This window comes from Prionailurus viverrinus, chromosome F2 (genome assembly GCF_022837055.1).
Source record: "Prionailurus viverrinus isolate Anna chromosome F2, UM_Priviv_1.0, whole genome shotgun sequence".
Lineage (NCBI taxonomy): Eukaryota > Metazoa > Chordata > Mammalia > Carnivora > Felidae > Prionailurus > Prionailurus viverrinus.
In genome coordinates this window covers 38,159,398-38,178,385 of record NC_062578.1, presented here as the reverse complement: position 1 = coordinate 38,178,385, position 18,988 = coordinate 38,159,398, and the positions used below count along the sequence as shown (strand labels likewise).

General features: G+C 40.5%; 1 long non-coding RNA gene and 1 pseudogene across 4 annotated transcripts in view; one reads left to right on the top strand and one right to left on the bottom strand.

Moving 5' to 3' along the window:
- The window catches only part of LOC125156369 (uncharacterized), a 117,820-nt gene that overhangs the window by 12,222 nt on the left and 86,610 nt on the right, over positions 1 to 18,988 (bottom strand). For all 4 annotated transcript variants that reach the window (XR_007148561.1, XR_007148562.1, XR_007148559.1 and 1 more), the window contains one exon: positions 15,959 to 16,047. This is a non-coding gene — a long non-coding RNA (uncharacterized LOC125156369). The remainder of the gene's footprint in view (positions 1 to 15,958; positions 16,048 to 18,988) is intronic.
- Positions 17,180 to 17,891, top strand: LOC125156368 (protein FAM133B-like; annotated as a pseudogene).

Genomic DNA, 18,988 nt, shown 5'->3' with positions numbered 1-18,988 from the left:
TACCAACTGGGCCATATGGCTCAGCAGATTCCATGGTACCATAGCTATCTGTGTGGAGTTTCTAGCAAGGTTCAGTAGGAGAATTATAGAATAGACACCCAAGGTTCTGGGGAAAGGTTGTTATCTGCAGCAGATAAGTATATGAAGAATTGAAAAGCAATTTTTGGCATGTTTCATGGACCCTAGTAAATACTGAGCTTCTGATGATGGAACATTAAATGACCATCCAGCCAGAATTATCTATCATGAGCTGAATCCTGTCAGACTCACTATGTCATATGATCAATAGAAATCCATTATAAAGTGAAGGTGGAATATCTGAGATTGATTTTAGTCATTCCCAGAAGGCAAGAGTAATATACAAGAACAGATGATCCATACCCCATATGCTGAGCCCCCTTCTGGGGCTCCCTGAGATCAGATGATGGAGGAGGAAAAAGCCCAGGCTTGGTTCACAGAGAGTTTAGCTCAGTATGTTCTACAAGTTGAAAATGGACTGATGAGGCAGGGGTGGCTCTGAAAGACAGTGGTGAGATAAGATCTTCCCAAGGGATAGAACTTTTGTGCAGAGAACCTCATACTTTGTGTAGAAAGAAAAATGGCCTGAATTAAGAATGTACATAGAATCATGGGCAGTAGTAAAGGCTTGGCTGATTGGTCAGAGTCCTGGAAGAAACAGGATGAGAAGATTGGGGACAAGGAGGTCTAGGAAAGAGGTATGTAATATAACCTGGGGGAAGGGGCACAAAGTGTGAATATCTTTGTATTCTACATTAACGTAACCCCCTGGAAAGCATCCAGTGCAGAAGAAGTACCAAGTGGACAGGATTATTTACCTATCAGTGTCTGTCCTTATCTACTTCTGTGCTTCTGCAATGGGCCCATCAATGGAGTAGCCATAGTTGCAAACATTGAGGCTATGCATTGTTCAAAAAGTACACCAGATCTGATCTAGCTAATACCACTACTGAATATCTGACCTCCCAATAAGAAAGAGAAATCCTGAGCATCCGATATGACATCATCTCTTAAGGAAATCAGACAGTTGGTAGCAAGTTGATTACATAAATCCTTTCTACCCTAAAAAGGACAGAAATTCATCCTGAGGTAGGAGTACAGTTTTACTTTTCCTTCCCACAGTGTATCAACCAGTATCAACCAAAAGAACAGGATTTCTCTTTATGGGATCTTATATAACATTGACTTGGGACAAGAGAGTCACTTTACAACAAAGGAAGTGTAGCAGTGGACACATGATAATGGGCTCCACTGCCCCTACAACATGCCAGCTTACAAATTTACAGACACAGAAACAAAAACAAAAACAAAAAACAAACCTGTGATTGTATATCAGCATCTATTATATGGTATTGTATCCCCAGTAGATATAATACACCTTACTCTTAGAACTTAGTCTTAGAACCTAGGAATGACTGGTCACTATCATTCCCAATCACCCTCTTGGAAAATTTATGTTTCCCACCTCTGTAAGTTTAGGCTCTGTGGAACAGAGATCCTCATTCCCAGAAAGGTAATATTCCCACCGAAGAACACAGTTAAAGTCTCACTAAAGAAAAGTCTCTGGCTACCACCTGTTTACTTGGGATTATTGTTCCAATAGACCAGCAGGCAAAGAAATGACTGAGGAGGTAGGACTGGTATTAATTATATGAGAGGTAGGGAGAAATATACTTGGCACACATGTCTTCGAACATCTCTAGGTATGTAGTCCTATGCCCGATTTTAATTCAAATGGGCAAATATAACAACTATGATCTGATTAGGGAAGGGTAATCAGAGGCTTAGAGCATTTGGAAATGTGGGTCTAGGTTAGCTACCAGGCAAGCCACCTAATATGTTTATTTTTTTATTTTCTTTAAATTAAAAGTTTTTAATTTTAGAGAGAGAGAGAGAAAGAGAAAGAGCTGGGGAGAGGGGCAGTGGAGAGAGGGGCAGAGGGAGAGAGAGAGAGAGAGAATCTTTTTTGTTTAAATTTTATTGAAATTCAAGTTAGTTAACATACAGTGCAGTCTCAGCTTCAGGAGTTGAACCCTCTTACATATGAACCCAGTGCCCTCCTTAATGCCCATCACCCATTTAATCCATCCCCTCACCCACCTCCCATCCAGCAACCCTCAGTCTGTTGTCTGTATTTAAGAGTTTCTTATGATTTGAAAGAAAGAATCTTAAACGGGCTCCACGCTCAGCATGGAGCCCAACACAAGGCTTGATCTCAGGACTGTGAGATCATGACCTAAACCCCAATCAAGAGGCAGACACTCAACCAACTGAGCCATCCAGGTGCCCCCAGGCAAGCCACCTAGACCATCAAAAGTATGAGCTGAGGATGAGAGAAATATTGAAGAGTAGTAAAGGAGGGTGTTAGATAATGAGATTCAGTTTCTTCATCTGTACTAACGGCAGTAGGGTATTGTTTGTCTTAATAAGGCTCCTTTTGGAGGTTTACACAGAAATTATGAGTAAACAGAAGCCAGAAAGAGCTGTGAGTGTACCATGAAAACTTAATGCAAGAAATAAGTAGATCTGAGTGGTACAAGGAGACTGCCAAGGAAGTTGCTGATGCTCTGCCCAGATCCCCTTTCCCACACCAGTCCTGGGGGTGGATCCCCCAGGTCCTGGGGTGTTGACTCCTGACAAACTTTTTTGCAAGGCTGATGAGTGCCACCTTACTTAGAGATATCCCAGTTATGGACCTGGTCCCTCTTTGAAGGTGGCTCATATCCAATGACTGACTTATTTGGCCATATACTAGCCCAGCTCCCTTGCCTCTGGGAGGAGAATTGCAACCCCAGTGGTAAGTAGATGAGGCAGAAACCAGACTTCTTAAACCATACTTCCAACTCTCGTGCTGTCCTGATTTTCTCATTCCCTGCCTGGCTCCTCCCGAGAACATTCCCTCCATAAATCACTTGTACCAGTGTCCCCTTTCAGAGTCTGTTTCTCAGGAACCTCATCCAAGACACAAACCTAGTTTTCAAAAAGTGTTACTAGACGAACATTCAGTGCTAGACTCACAGAAGACTGAATGCTGAACCTTAGATTTCTGGACTAGGAATGCTTCCTTCTTTCCAGACTGTAGCTGAGAGTTGTGAGTGGTGCTGGAGACTAGAACAGGCCTGGAAAGGAAGCAGTGAGCAGTCATTAGCTACGCTGACTAAGACGTGCAAGCACTGGAGGCTGCGTGACAAGTTCAAGGCAATCCATGTTCTGTAGCCAAACCAGAAATCAACTCTACAGGGTAAGAAATGTGAACGGAAGGAAGAGGAAGTCTCTGCACTTTGGGGAACTGCCCTCGTAAGACCAATTCTGTATCTGGGGCAAAGACGTCAATAGGGATTTGTTGTCTTTTCTAAAGAGAACATCGCACACTCACAATCTCCACTGCATTCCGCCAGTCAGACAATATCTTACCTCCTGAGGACATCAGTCCCCCAGTTAGAGATTTCTAGTAATGACACTACATAAATATTTGCTTAGTGAATGAGTGAATCCTAATATCCTCAATGTCAGCTTGTGTGCGTCTGAAGTGCCTAGAGCCTGCTTATCACTGTATATAATATTCATAAAGCATTTTCAGTCCCATGGCAGAGGCTCTTTGCAGACAGAGTACAGTTATCTCTCTCCAAAGGATATGGTGAAGATTAATTAGTTAATTTCATAAAATGCTTCAGGGATGAACATTGCTTTATAAGAACTAATTATGAATATCACACGGTGTGCATGCCATATATTTATGCCTCTGAAGTTGAATGAAACTTGGGTGTTTTTTTTTATTGCTATAAGGAAGTTATTGGAGTTGATATACCATTTCTTTCTTATACGAAGGCTATTTTGTAAGGTTATTTTGCGGTTCAAAATGTAGGTTTTGTGTATCATACCACAGAGATAGCTGCGTCCGGTTGTGCAGCCAGGGAATTGACACTAACTACTTCTTGTTTTGGTTCATTCAAAACAACAGAGCCCATTATAATCTAAAATACATAAAATGTAGCAGAGCTCATATTCCTCCTCTACTGTATCCAGCTAGGCGTTTTGGGGAACACCAGTAAAACTCTCTGTGCTACAGTTAATCTGTCAAATTGGGCTATCCCATGGAACAAAATGATACAATTCAGGTATAGTCTTAATTAGTATGCAGGAATTGCCGTTATAAATACTAAGTTGAACAATCATGACTATTAAGTGTGCAAACCAAAATATTTGATTTATGTCTCTCATTGTCCCTTCAAATAAATTTATTCAGTAGAAGCATTTTCTTAAACCATGCCACTGCATTAAAACTCTTGGCAAGCCTCATAATTTTTCTGCTTATTGTTGGGTTATGTCAGAAGACAGTCTCAACCTGACAATTAGAATGGCCGTTGTTGGAATAATAAATCCGAAGGTAAATCCTTTTTCCCAGCACAGTGAGGGCTGGAATGCCTACTTTTGGCACAGGGACTCTGGCCTTCCAGCCATGCAACTGGAACATTTAGGCTTTGGACTTGGTCTTCTAGGCTTGGAAAAGCATGGCTCTTCTTTAATAGGAACCTGGCTCTTAAGGCATGGAATGTAGCCCTACAGGCATGGAATGAGCCCTCCCCGCCCTTTACCCCCAGGCCTGAAACTTGGTCCCATGCTTTGATTGTGTCCCTCCAGTGTGGAAGTGGAAAGTTGCATGCAATCATGGAATATGCCCTCTGAACATGGATTCAGCACTTCCAGGCCCGAATTCCATCCTACCATGTATGAGATCTGGTCTTCCAGATATGACCCTACAGCCATGTAACCTGCCTTTGTACTTGGAACTATATAGTATATCCAGGGAGGCTGGCACACCAGGCATGAGGCCCGACTTCTAGGCACATAACCCAGCCTTCCTGGCATGAACCATGGTCATCTGGTTGTGAAACCTGGCCCTAAACATAGGATTTCACCCTACAAATAAGGAACTCTGTGTAGAACATGAGTCTAGAGGAATGGAATCTGACAAACCAACTCTGGAATCTGATGTTTTGGATGTTGATTTAAAACTTTTATGTTGCCTTTCCAGGCATAAACTCTGATTTTCCACATGAGACACAGCCTTACAGGTATGTAGTTGGAATTCCAGTGAAAACTAACACTCTGACCATGAAATCTGGCCCTCCAGGTATAGAATGTAGCCTTTCGGTCAGGGAACTTAGACGTCTAATTATGGAATTGGACTTTCCAGTTACAGAAAACTAGTACAAAATGTGAATCTTGATTCTCTAGGCATAGAATTTGGTCTTCTATGTGTGGAATTTGGACTTCTGCAAATTGGCTCCTGGGAATAGGCATAGATGTTGACTGTACTAGGAACCTGGTGACCTGTCATGGAACTTTGCACTACACGTATGTGACCTCAGTTTGCAACATGGAACTCAGCACTACAAGCATGAAAGCTGACACTCCATTTATGGAATCTCAAACTCAGAGTATGAAACCTCTGTCATTTCATATATAGAAGTACAATCTCCAGTCATGGTACCAGGCTCTACAAACATGCAACTTGGCATTCCATGTGTGGAATCTGAATCTCCATGGACTTACTGTGATGAATGTGGTAAAGTTGGAATCTGGTGTATAAGTCATAGAAGTTGTCCTTGTAAGACATGATCTCGTGTTGCCCAGGTATGGAATTTCATTCTCAGTGAATGCATGCTCAACATCCAAACATGAAAACTGACCCAGAAAGCATAGAACCCAGTCTGCCATATATAGACCTTTGAATTTCATGCATAAAAACTAGGCTCTATAGGCTTGGAACTTAGCACTTCAAGTGTGGAATATCGATCTCAAAGCATGGAACTTGGCTCAAGTGTGGAACATGACACTAAAAATATATAACCTTGTATTTCAGTCATCCACATGGGCTTGTCAAAACTTGCAAACTGATCCAGTCATGGATACTGGAACCCCACGTTAGTAATCTTAATGTCAATGTAGCAAAGCCTTAAAAGCATGGAGAATGGCATCACATGTGTGGATTCTCAATCTCCAAACATGAACAACCTCAGGGTGTGGATCTGGGTGCCCAATCTGTATTTCTGTCATAGATTTTGACTCTCTATATATAGAATTTGGTTTTCCTGTCAAGGAGCTTGAAACTCTATGTGTGGAATCTCAACATCCAGGAGGTAGAATATGGCCCTACAAGTACAGAGACTAGCATTTCATGCTTGATTTCCAAGCATGGAACCTGGACCTATAATCATGGACATTGGCACTGGAGGTATGGATTATAAGAATGAAACATGGCCAGACATATTTGAAGCCTCATATTCCAGACATGGAAATTGGCATTTCAGCCATAGGCATTGGCCCTCCAAAACAAGGAAACTGATCTCTGAGGCACTGTATCTGCCACACTATGCGTTATGGACTGAATTGCACCCTCACAAGTTCATGTCTAGAAGTCCTACCCCTCAGTGTGACTTATTTGAAGATAGCACCTTTAGGGAGGTAATTAAGGTGAAATGAAGTCATAAGGCTGAGGCCCTAATCCAATAGGACTGATGTTCTTATACAAAGATAAAGAGGCATCAGAGATCACTCTCTTGGTGTGTCAGAGAAGGAAGGAAGGAAGGAAGACCAAGTGGGGATATAGCAAGAAGGTTACTATCTGCAAGCCAGGAAGAGAGGCCTCACCAGAAAGCACATTTTCTAGCACCTTTATCTTGGACTTTTAACCTCTAGAACTGTGAGATAATACCTTTCTATTGTTTAAGACACCCAGTTGATAGTATTTTGTTACAGCAGTCCAAGCAAACTAATATACCATAAGGAGTTTCAATCTCCACACTGTAAGCATAGAACGTGATATATATTATTTGTGTAATTTGAATCCCTGAGCATAAAACCTGGCACTACAAACAAAGGACCTCACACTTCCTGTGAGAAATCTTTATTTCTAAGCATGGAACCCGGCACTCCAATGTATAATCACACACGCACTGATGGGACATGTATCTACAAGCACATCCAGTGTTATATGTGTAGAATCCCAATCCTCATGCATGAGACACAGCACCGCCTTACATGCACTGAACCTGGCTCTCAAGACATGAACCTGGCCCTCAAGGCATTTAAGTCACAGAGGTTAACACTACAATACATGAAACTATGCATAATATTTTTCAGTACATATTTAATACTGCAATTTCTGAACATTTTAATTGACTGTACAAGCTTAGCATCTCCCATCATATGTGGAGCCTCGATCTCCACACATGGCATCTGGCCCAAGAACAATTTAACTTGTCATTCCATGTGTGAAATCTCAATATTCAACCTAGCCTTCAAATCATGCCAACTAGTACTCCGTTTCTGGAATCTCGATCATTAAACATGGCGCCAGACTCTATATACATGATACTGACACTCTATGCATAGAATCTCAATCTCCAAGCAAAAACTGGATTCCATATCCGTGGCACTTGGCATTTCATGCCTGAAATCTCTAACTCTATGCATTGCACTTCGCTCAACTAGAATGGAGACTAGCATTTCATATGCAGAACCTAGATCTACAAGAAATTCATCTGGTCTTAATAACGTGGAATCAAGCACTCCATATATATAATTTCAAACTGCAAGCACAGAACAGTCTTCTATGGGTGAAACTTGGCATTACAGACATTGGACATGGATGCGAGTTATGGCTGTTGGCTTTCCAAGGCAAGGAACCTTTAACCTCAGGCATGGAACATTAAATACACACATATAGTCTCAATATCCAAACATGGACTTGGCCCTAAAAGCATGGAAAATAGCATTTTGTGCATAGAATTTCAATCACCAAACACAGAACCAGGCCTTACAGCATGGAACCTGGAACCTCACATGTGGATTATCAATCTCTACACATAGAGTCTAGCCCCCAAAAGAATGAGACCTGATGCTCCATCTGTGAAACTTCAATCTTGACATTGGACCTGTCCCTGAAAGCTTTCAACTTGTCATTCAATGTATGGAATCTTAATCTCCAAACATTTAACTTGGCTTCATATATTTGAAATCTGTAACCCAAACAAGGAACATGGGCTTTCACTGTTCAAATTTATATTTCCAAGACATGCAAACTTGTCTTCCAGCATGGAACTTGTTACTATTCAAATAGATTTTAAAGATTTGTATCTTTATGTGAAATATGGACCTAAAGCTTGTCACCTTTCTCCCTATGTGTAGAATATAACATTCATGTATGGAACATGGACCAACAATGATGGAATGTGGCACTCCATGTGTGGATTTCAACCTCCAAATGTAGACTTTGGCCACAGAAGTATGGGTTCCAGCATTTACATTTGCTTGTCACTCATTGACCTACACTCCTTAAATCATAGAACCTGGTCTTCCAGGCATGAAATCTGGAACTCCATGTATGTAATATTAATCTCCACGTATGGAACCTGACACACCAAGTATGGAATCTTCATGCTGTCTCTTTTGGATATAACCCTTCAAACAGGGTACTTGGATTTCAGTTTGTGAAATCTCAAGTTACGAACATAGAACATGACTTGATATGTTTGCAACTCAGAACTCCAGTCATGGAACCTGGTGTTTCAATCACAGACCTTGACTCTACAAAAGATGAAACATTGATTCCAGACATAATACCTGGCATACCATGTATGGATCTCAATCTCCAAGCATGGAATATGACGCTCCATTGGGGAATTTCAATCTCTGTATGTGGAACCTGGCTCTAAAAGCATGCAATCTGGAGTACCACATTTGAAATATCCATCTTTAAGCATGAATCTGAACCTATAAGCATGGTAACACACCATGTGTGTTACCTTAATCTCCATGCATGGAATTTGGAACTATTAGCAGAGAACCTGGTTCTGTATGTGTGGAATCTCAGTCTCCATAAATAGAAATTGGATTAACAGTCACGGACACTGTCACTTCTTGTTAGGAGACAAAAAATGCATCGTGGATCATGGAGTGACATGTTAGAATTTCAATCTACTAATATGGAATTTGACCTGACATGTGAGGAGTCTTACACTCCAGACATGGAACCTCATATTTTAATCGTAGACTTCAGCTTGCCAAGTCATGGGGCCTAATTTCTTAAGCTACCTATCACATCATGTATGGAATTTTGATGTCTAGACCCCAACCCTGTGAGTATGGAAACTGACACTCAATGTATGGAATTTCAATATCTGAATAGAGAAATTAGCCTTACAAGCAAAGGACACGACATCCCATGGGTGGAAAATCTGTCATCAAGTGTAGAACCTGACCCTACAAGCATGGAATATGACAGTGCATATGTGGGAACTCAATCTCTAAGAATGCACCTCAGCCTTACAAGCATCAAGTCTGATATTCCATGTGTGAAATCCCAATCCTCAAGCACGGAACACTGTCTTAATGTGAGAAATCTGGCATTCCAGATACAGAGATTGACTTTTCAAGATATGGAACCTGATTTTCTAGGCAGCAAACTTGATACTTCACCTTTGAAATCTCAATATTAAGCATAAAGCCTGGCCTTACTGGAATGGAAATTGATGCTCCATCTGTGGAATCTCATTCTTGAAGCACAAAACATGTTTTACAAGTGTGGAATGTGGTAATCCAGCCTTCATACCTGACATTTGAGTCATAGAATTTGATACTATAAGGACCTAGGTCTCCCAGGCTTGGAGCCTAGTACTTCATGTGTGAAAGATAAGCTTCTGGTCATTGATTTCGTTCTAGGTGTGAATCATGCCTTTCCACACATAAAATTTGGTTCTCCATATAAGACTCATTCTTACTGTCTTGGCATCTAAGCTTCCTTGAGGAACTTAGCCCTCGGAGGATAAACTTTGGCCCTCTAAGTGTTGAATGTAGTTATTCAAACATTGATCCTTACACTCTAGATAATCTAACTTTATAGGCATGGGAAGTCTATCCAAATGTGAATCCTGCTTTTCCAGCCATAGAATCACTTCTTCTCAGTGTGGAATCTGGGCTTCTATTGGTGGATCAGGGCCTTCTAGCCATGGAATTAGGCCTTCTAGGCAAAGCATGGCCTCCTATCTGTTTGAGATCTCTCTTTTTTTTTAGGCTTGGAACATAACCTCTTGGGAGTGAAACCTGAACCTAAAGAAATAGTATCTAATCCATCAAGAGTGGAATTTACTCAACTGGACCTGAAATACTGAATCTAGACTTCTTAGCATGACACAAGTTCTTTCAGTCTTGATAATTAACTCTAGACATGGAATTTGATTATCTATGTTTCAAAGCAGCCATCAATGGGTAAAACCTGGATTTCTGAGTATGGAGAGATAGCTCCCCAGGCACTGAACCTAGTCCTCCCTTTAAAGAACTGCCTCCAGGCACAGAACATGAAATTCCATGTGTGGAATCCTAACCTCCAAATATGGAACCCTACAGGCATAGAACTTGGCACTTCCAGAATTTCAAATTCCATGCATATTTCATGACGCTTGACCCTTGGCAAACTGTATGTGGAAGCTCAATCTCCAAGCATATAACCTGATCTTACAAATGTGGAACCTAGCACTCCCCATGATACTGGGCAGTTCAGTCTGAAAATACTCTACAAGATATGAATCCTGGCATTTACAAGCAAGGAATCTGGCACTCTATGTCCAAATCTCTTTCTATCTATCTATGTCTATGTCTTTCTTCAAACATGGAACATGGTCTTACCAGTGTGGAAAGTGGCAACCCAGACATAGTACTTGGATTTTAGTTATATGCTATATTATGTAAATAAGCCAAAATGGCCTCTCTGCATTTGTCCCTAAATTGCTTATTCTTCACTACAGGCTAACTGTCAACTCAGAAGCCCACAGACATCATACACAACTTTATATATATAAAATATATATTACATTATATATATTATATGTATATATTATATATTATTGTATATTATATTGTATATTATATATTACATTATATATAATATATATAATTATATATATATAAAACATTAGATATATTACATATAAAAATAACCCAAACAAGCAGAATTTTAGCCATTTAGAGACTGTCTTCTTTACAGACCTTATGAAACTACACTCAGATCTGCTGGTCATTGATGAGATAGAGCCTTATGTTTATAAGATCCCAAGCTACCACTGCCCTTTGGAGCTCTGTGACCCAGAGATTCCCTGCCATGCTGTTGAGCAATATCCTCTAGACTTAAAAGCTCCCACTTTTATCTCCCTCTCTCCTAGGAATTCCTTTACCTTCATCCCTTTCTGAATGGTCACACACTCACCATAAGTCTCTGAATGGACTCATGCTATGAGGGACATTCTCCTCTCATACAACTCTGTCCAAGCACTGTACGATAAGCTTGTTGTGTGTTACTTCTCATAATCATACCTATTTCCTTGATCGGTCCCAAATCCTTTAAAAACATTTTTTTAATATTTACTTATTGTTGAGATACAGAGATAGACAGAGCATGAACAGGAGAGGGGCAGAGAGAGAGGGAGACACAGAATCCGAAGCAGGCTATAGGCTCCGAGCTGTCAGCACAGAGCCCGACGTGGGGCTTGAACCCACGAACTGTGTGATAGTGACCGGAGCCGAAGTTGGACACTTAACCAACTGAGCTACCCAAGTTCCCCAGACCCAAATCCTTTAAGTGAAACCCATGTTCAAGTAAAACATGGATCCTGGTCTCCCAGGCCTGGAACCTGGTACTGTGTGTTTGTCCTAATTCCCAAGCAAGGAAACTGGCCCTATAACAATAGGATCTGTCACTCCATACCTGGGATATCATTCACCAAGAATAGAATCTTGTTTCTTTGACATGAAAATAAGAACTCCATATACAGAATATCTGTCTCCAAAAATGGAATATCAATCTGCAAACATGGAACCTAGCTATACATGCAGGGAACCAGCACTCTGTATATGAGATTTGTATTTTTAGAATTGATTCAGGTCTTCAGGATATGAATTGTGCCTTTCCAGGCATAAACTCTGATCCTCCATAGGAGAACTGACCCTAAACACATAGAACTTGGATCCCAGGCATAAAAACATAGCCCTCTAAGGCATGCACATCACCCCTATCCCCCAGGTGTTTAATGTGTTAGTCATAGTTATTTCTGAATTATGAGGTTTAAGTGGTTTTAATTTTGATTTGTGTGTGTGTGTGTGTGTGCGTGTGTGTGTGTTTGAGTTACATGTTTTTCTGGAGTCATTATGTAATTTAAAAGGAAGAATAAATTTTCACAGGATAAAAAATGCTTTCTTTTATCAGAAAAAAATAATTACATAACATATATACTAGTTTATAATGCAATCCTTTAAGAAAGTCCACAAGCTGTTGTGTGTAATTTTCCATTGCTATAGCTCTTATGCCATCTTCTGGTCTAAATATAATTCAACTATTTGGAAATGTCTAGCATCAGTGGTTAGTACCTTAATGTTATTTCAGAAATTTTACTCGTCCTGCAAATACCTATTTGCACATCAAGTGTAAAACTTTAAGTCAGCAACTTAAAATTTTATGACCACATAAAGAAAGTTTAATAGAGTGGGAAAAGTACATTGGGAAATCTTGTCAAAATCTAACTTCAGAGATAGGTTGAAATAAATGCATTCTTGGATAAACCTCCATAAACCTAAAACACAATATAAATGTATTTCCAAATACTGATTTAGGTACACTACAGAAAAAGCATAGGATTTAGAGTAAAAAAAAAATGGGTTTGAATACCATCTTTGCCAGTAATTTATGATATAACCTTTATAAATTCACTTAACTTCTCATTTACCTTATTTCACCCCTATTAAATGAAGATAACACTATCAGCCTTTCTCTACTACCTCTAGCCCTTCCTGCTTATTCTTGAACTTCTAAATTACTACAAATTACTATGTATTGCTCTCTGCACACTAAAGGCATCAGACATCTTAATTCAGAAAAAAAGATAAACCAGTAAATTTCCATGATAGACAAAAAAAGCTATTCAGAGTTCTTTGACATTCTATGACATTCTAGTTTATACTCTAGAATTTTGAAAAATATGCTGAGCATGTGCAAAGATACAAGGGTTGAGAGGTAGTGAAATAACACCATCATAGCCAGACATATGATGGATTTTCACAGATCCAGAAAGAATAAAGCTCTGAGCACCAAAATCGATTGAAAGAGGTGAGTGAAGACTTAAGGAAATATAATACTGAAGGTTAGGGTCACTAATCACGATCAAAGATCATTCATCTACTGATGATGACTTTCAGAGTCAAATCTTTAAGTGCAAAAGCTGAAAGCTCCCAGGAGTTCTATGCCTGGTCCAAAACCAGAAGCCTAAAATATATCTGTTCAGTAAATTCTCACTTCTTGCTCTAACTGGATCCCCACTTTCTGCTATGGACTATGGTGTCATTTACCCTCTTGCTCCCTGTATCCCCTGTTTCCTCAGGTGGGATCATAGATATCACTGCACATTTATTTTGGAATGTGTGATAACTGATTAACATCTATCCATTAGTCCAAATCCACCATCACCACAGGTCAGGATCAGGAGAATAGGGACCCGTGTTTTGGTTCACCATTAAAATTCCAGAACGTAGGGATGTTGAACATAGAATATGCGTAGCATATGCTTTTGAATCAATGATTAGATAAATGCAAACAAGAAAAAGGGTAAGAAGACAAAACACAGGAAAGAGGTAAGCGTTTCTGCATTTGGTTCATATTATGTCTTCCTGGTGGCCACAAGGCTGTAAATATCTCATTCCATTCTGCTTTTATGACTAAATAAGGGAATTTTTCTTTTTTTTTTTTACTTTTTAAAAGTTAAGCTATATTTTTTCTAGGGGAAATTTAAAAGTATAAGAATTACAAAAAAATGTAAAAATTACCATCCTTTAGAATGGTTCCCCATAATATCTTCACATATTTAACCCCAGTATGTTCTGTGATTGTGCCTTAAAAAGATAAGTATTATTTTAAAAGTTAAAAAAATAAGTATTATATGAGTGCAGTATTCTGTTCTTCCCTAAATATCTTAGAAAAACATAATTATTAAAGTAACATATGCTCATTAGCTGAATTTAAGTTTTGTTTTGTTTTGCCTCTCTATGTTAAGGGATATATAAAATTTTTCTTTAAAAATTTTTCTGTTGCTATCAATGCAATCTCATTCCTTTCATTCGGAGGAATAAAGAGCATCTGTGTCTCTATTTTAAAAAAATCATGTCACCAAAGTGCGGAGATTTAAAAGAAGATAATAAAATAAGGGACACTGAATAGAGAAAGGATTTAGTCCTGATTGCTTTAGACATGAAGATAAGAGAGGCAGCTATTTGGGGCTCCTGGGTGGCTTCATCGGTTAAGTGTCTGACTTCGGCTCAGGTCACGATCTCACTCGTCCATGAGTTCAAGCCCCACGTCAGGCTCTGTGCTGATAGAGAGCCTGCTTTGGATTCTGTGTCTCCTCTCTCTACCCCTCCCCTGCCTGTGAGTTCTCTCTGTCTCTCTCTCAGATATAAACATTAAAAAAAGAAAAAGAAAAAAAAAAGAGAGGCCGCTATTTGAGGTATTTTATTACCTTCCTTTAGGTCAGCTTGTCCTAAACCCCCAATTCCCACAAACTCCTCTCCATACCTATCTTCTTTGTTTGTTACTATTAAAAAATATTTTTAATGTTTATTTATTTATTTATTTTGAGAGAGAGAGACAGAGAGAGCGAGCGAGCGAGCACATGAGTGGTAGGGCAGAGGGAGACAGAATCCAAAGCAGGCTCCAGGCTCTGAGCTGTCAGCACAAAGCCCAACACAGGGCTCGAACCCCTGAAACATGAGATCATGACCTGAGCTGAGGTAGGATGCTTAACCAACTGAGCCACCCAGGCGCAGCCTCAATACCTGTCTTCTAACCAATCACCACACCCATGCTGATTTATTTCTCCCCTCTGACGTTGTCCGTGGCACCAGAGCAACCAAAAGCAGTCCCTGGTCGGCGATGAAGGCCTAGCACAGCAGTTCCATCATGAGGAAGCCACATAGACATGCATCTGAATGGCAGTTTAGGACTGAACACGCTAGACGGAACAGCGCCCTCCACTGTAATCGAGTGTACTGCCCTGTACATAATTAAGCCCACCGAGATCCACAATGCTTTTGACTGGACCCCACCCCAGATTCTGCAGGACTGGCCCAGGCTACTGGGTCCCGGGCCTGAGCCTTTCTCTCTCTCTCAGAGCAATGAAAAGTCCAAAGCAGGATCTGCAACCAGCAGTGGCAGACCCCAGCCTGAGGGCTTGCCCTGAGGTAATAAGGTCCTTTTGCATTTGGGAAACAAACACAGAAAAGGAAGCTGTCATCACTGCTTTAAGGGTGATGTCAACAACTCGCATTATCCAGAAGTGGGGTAAAATCATAAACCACACAGTAAAATTGTGGTTAGAATTTTCTTGCGCCCCCCCCCCCAGCACAGAACTCGTAGGCGGGTTAAGCAGGCTCAGGCATGCCTGGAGACTCTGGACACTTTCCCACCCACTCTCTACCCTCTCCCACAGAAGCTAGATTATGCCCTACGGTTCAGCGAGTTGCTGGCTGAGCTTCTGTTTTAACCCGAGGGACCTCCCTGAAACCTCTTTATCTCTATGAGACCTGCTGTGGCCCACAGGCCCCACTGTCATGCCCCACTGATTAAATCAGTTTGCCTGACTATTGGAAAATAGCATTGGGCAGAGTTGGATCTCTCCTTTCCTCCCCTCTCCCAGAGGGGCCGTGCAATTGCTTTTCTTGCCCATAATGCTTGAATTCTGCCTCCCAGCTCCCAACGTTCTCAAATAGAGGCTTGGCCAAAGGGCCAGTCCTCAGAGGCCAGTCTGTCCTAGTCTGGCCGTGCCGTCTTCAGCTTCTTCTCCATGGATCCTGCACGTGTAGTTTTTTCTACCACTTAACAGAACTTAAAGTGACTTACTGAATAGTCTCCCTCCAAAAACAGCAGTCACATTATAATGAAAGGATCTCCAAAGGACAGGATGATACATCCACCAGTAAAAATGTAACCTAAAGAGGAAACAACAGAAAAAAAAATTAGAAGCAAGAAAGCAGAGACACAGTGACAAGTGCTTCGGCAGTCCAGAGAAAGTTGAAACGTCACCTTGTGTTGGGAGAAGCCAGGATTCAAACAGAATCAAGCATATAACTGCAGAAAAGCTTGAGAAATTAAGCCACTGGTAACTCTGAAAAGTAGGGTGATGCAGATCCAGCTGAGACTGAAGAAATACTTGAAGTGTGATTAAGAACTCCCTGGGGGGGCGCCTGGGTGGCGCAGTAGGTTAAGCGTCCGACTTCAGCCAGGTCATGATCTCGCGGTCCATGAGTTCGAGCCCCGCGTCGGGCTCTGGGCTGATGATGGCTCAGAGCCTGGAGCCTGTTTCCGATTCTGTGTCTCCCTCTCTCTCTGCCCCTCCCCCGTTCATGCTCTGTCTCTCTCTGTCCCAAAAATAAATAAACGTTGAAAAAAAATTAAAAAAAAAATTAAAAAAAAAAAAAAGAACTCCCTGGGTTCCCAGATCTCCCTCCCCTCCCCTCCCCTGTGCCACAGGGTGACTGCAGGGTAATGACATTACCTTCCTCCAACTTCGGACAAGCTGGGAGCTTTATTCTTTGTGAAGAGGTTGAACCAGATAGATTCTGGACTCATGGACACAAGAAGACATAGATGTGGGTGCTGCTGTATTATATACTAGAAGAATAAGTGAAAGGCTCTGTTCTGAATTATAAAACTCCTCTCTCCTTTTCCTTATTTGAGTCCTAGAATGCTATACTTTAAGCTTATATCTGCTAAACAGGAGAATGGAGGGTTTTTCCTTCTGGCCAAAGTCCTACAGATGATGAAGTTCTGCCCACTGAAATAACGTAGCCAGGTTACCTTTCAGAGAAGCCTACTGGACAATAAGCACCCATGCAACTATTCCAATCACGTATAAATATGATCAGTAGTCAAGGGTCAGCAGATATTAGAGGAAAGCCACAAGCATGAAATGCCAAAGCAGACATGAAAAAAAAAAAAAAAGGAAAAAGAAAAAAATAGGAAAGAGACCAAAAACATCTAAAACAAAACAAAACAACCCATAAACATCTCTGGTCTGATCTCCCTTGGTGTCTGACCATGCCCTCAGTCCTGCACCTGGGGAAATGGGGCAATCGGGTGGCCTGTATGCACCCAATGGCAATGCCCAGATCCAGGGGTCTGAACCAGTCTTCAGGGTCAACGATTCAAGATGGCCTGAATTCACCAAGGCCTCCCTGGGAAGAAGGAAAGAACAACCAGAAAAGAAAAAGAAAGGCTCCAAGGCATTGGCTGAATGTGAAGAAAAAAATGAATGAGAACTGGTAGAAAGAAATAGAAAAACACAGAGAGAAATTGTCAGGGGGACAAAGGGCTCATCCAAAAAAAAAAAAAAAAAAAACAAAGAAAAAAGAAAAGAAAAAAAATCTGGTAGGTATTCATCTTCTTCTTCATTAAGCTCTGACTCTCCTAGCAGATCTTCAGATTCTGAAGATGAGGATAAAAAATAAGGGAAAAAGAGAACCATTCACATAAATCTTCTGAGAACTCCATGTCAGCAACTGAAGCAGACAGTAAGGATAGTTTAAAAAATAAGTCTAAGGACGCAGCTGAGAAAGAAAAGGACATGAGAGGACTCATGGAAAAAATAAAGATGTATCCTGAAGATAAGCCTTTATCATCAGAGTCCTTATCAGAGTGAGATTAGAATGAGGAGGGTACAAGCAAAAAAGAAGAAAAGGAGTGAAGGAGAAAAAGTAACAAGAAACAAAAAAGAAGCATAAGAAACCGTAAGAAGAGGAAAAAGAAAGCTACTAGTTCAAGTCTTGACTCATAGGAACATTAAGAAAAATCAAGATTCCCTTGTAAAGAAACTGCAATGTCTAAGGAAATTTCAACTGTGAACATTATGACATAATTACTAAAATGCACGAATTTTCTTGTTTTTGGAATTATTCCTGGACTATTCAGTAGCCATTCAGAGGCTACTGTGTGGAAGGGCCATATTGTTGCCTGCTGCTCGAATATCTTTTTTTTTTTTTTTCCTCTCTTCTAATGCTTCACCATTCTGGCAGATGATACACAGCAAGTGTGTTAGTGGTTAAGATATTTGGGAATAAAGTTGATACTGTTGACTAGAGGTATCTAGTGATAAATCCACAGAAACAGAATCTGGATACATCATTACGATACAATTAGAAATGACCAGATGACTCCAGTTAACATTTTTGAAACAGGGAATAGATTGGTATTTCAAAATCCTTACTCTGTAGATGAGAATATTTTAGTTTCCCCCTCCTTATATACTTTTATTTACCTGGGGAAGGATGTTTTAGGGTGGAGGGGGCTGCTTTGCTTTCTCGTTAGCTAGCAGAACGGCATGCCTTGAAGCCTTGAAGCATGGTTGGGGGGCCAGAGCCCGGTGCGGCAGTCTTGCCCTTTGACATTCTGGGCTCTTTTATTTGCTGCTTTAAGTGAACCAGAGAAACAGCCCTTTGCAGCCCGACAGAGCCTCCAAAGTTCTGGAATTTACCTCTCCTTCAACAACACTGAATTTTTTTTTTAGCATTAGAATGTGTTATAACATTTGAACTAATTTTGCCTACCCTTTGGCTTTGGAGAGGAATCATTTCAAATAGACCCTGGTATTTTTTGAACTTGTTAGCTAAAGATTCTAAAATGCATGTTTTGTACTAATTAAGTTTTAGCCAGTCAGCAAAATTTTATGTAACCAGTGACAGTTCTTATATTTTTGTATGAATTTTGTTTAGGCTGCAATGTTTGGCTTTTATTAGCTCTGTATTCTTGCTATCTTAAATTCTTTACTATGTTTAACAGCATTCTTGCCAAGATATTTTTTCTTTTTAAACAGATTTATAGTGAAGTTGAGACTTAACCATAAAAAAAGTTGAGTGGCAGGCCTGGTATGCTATG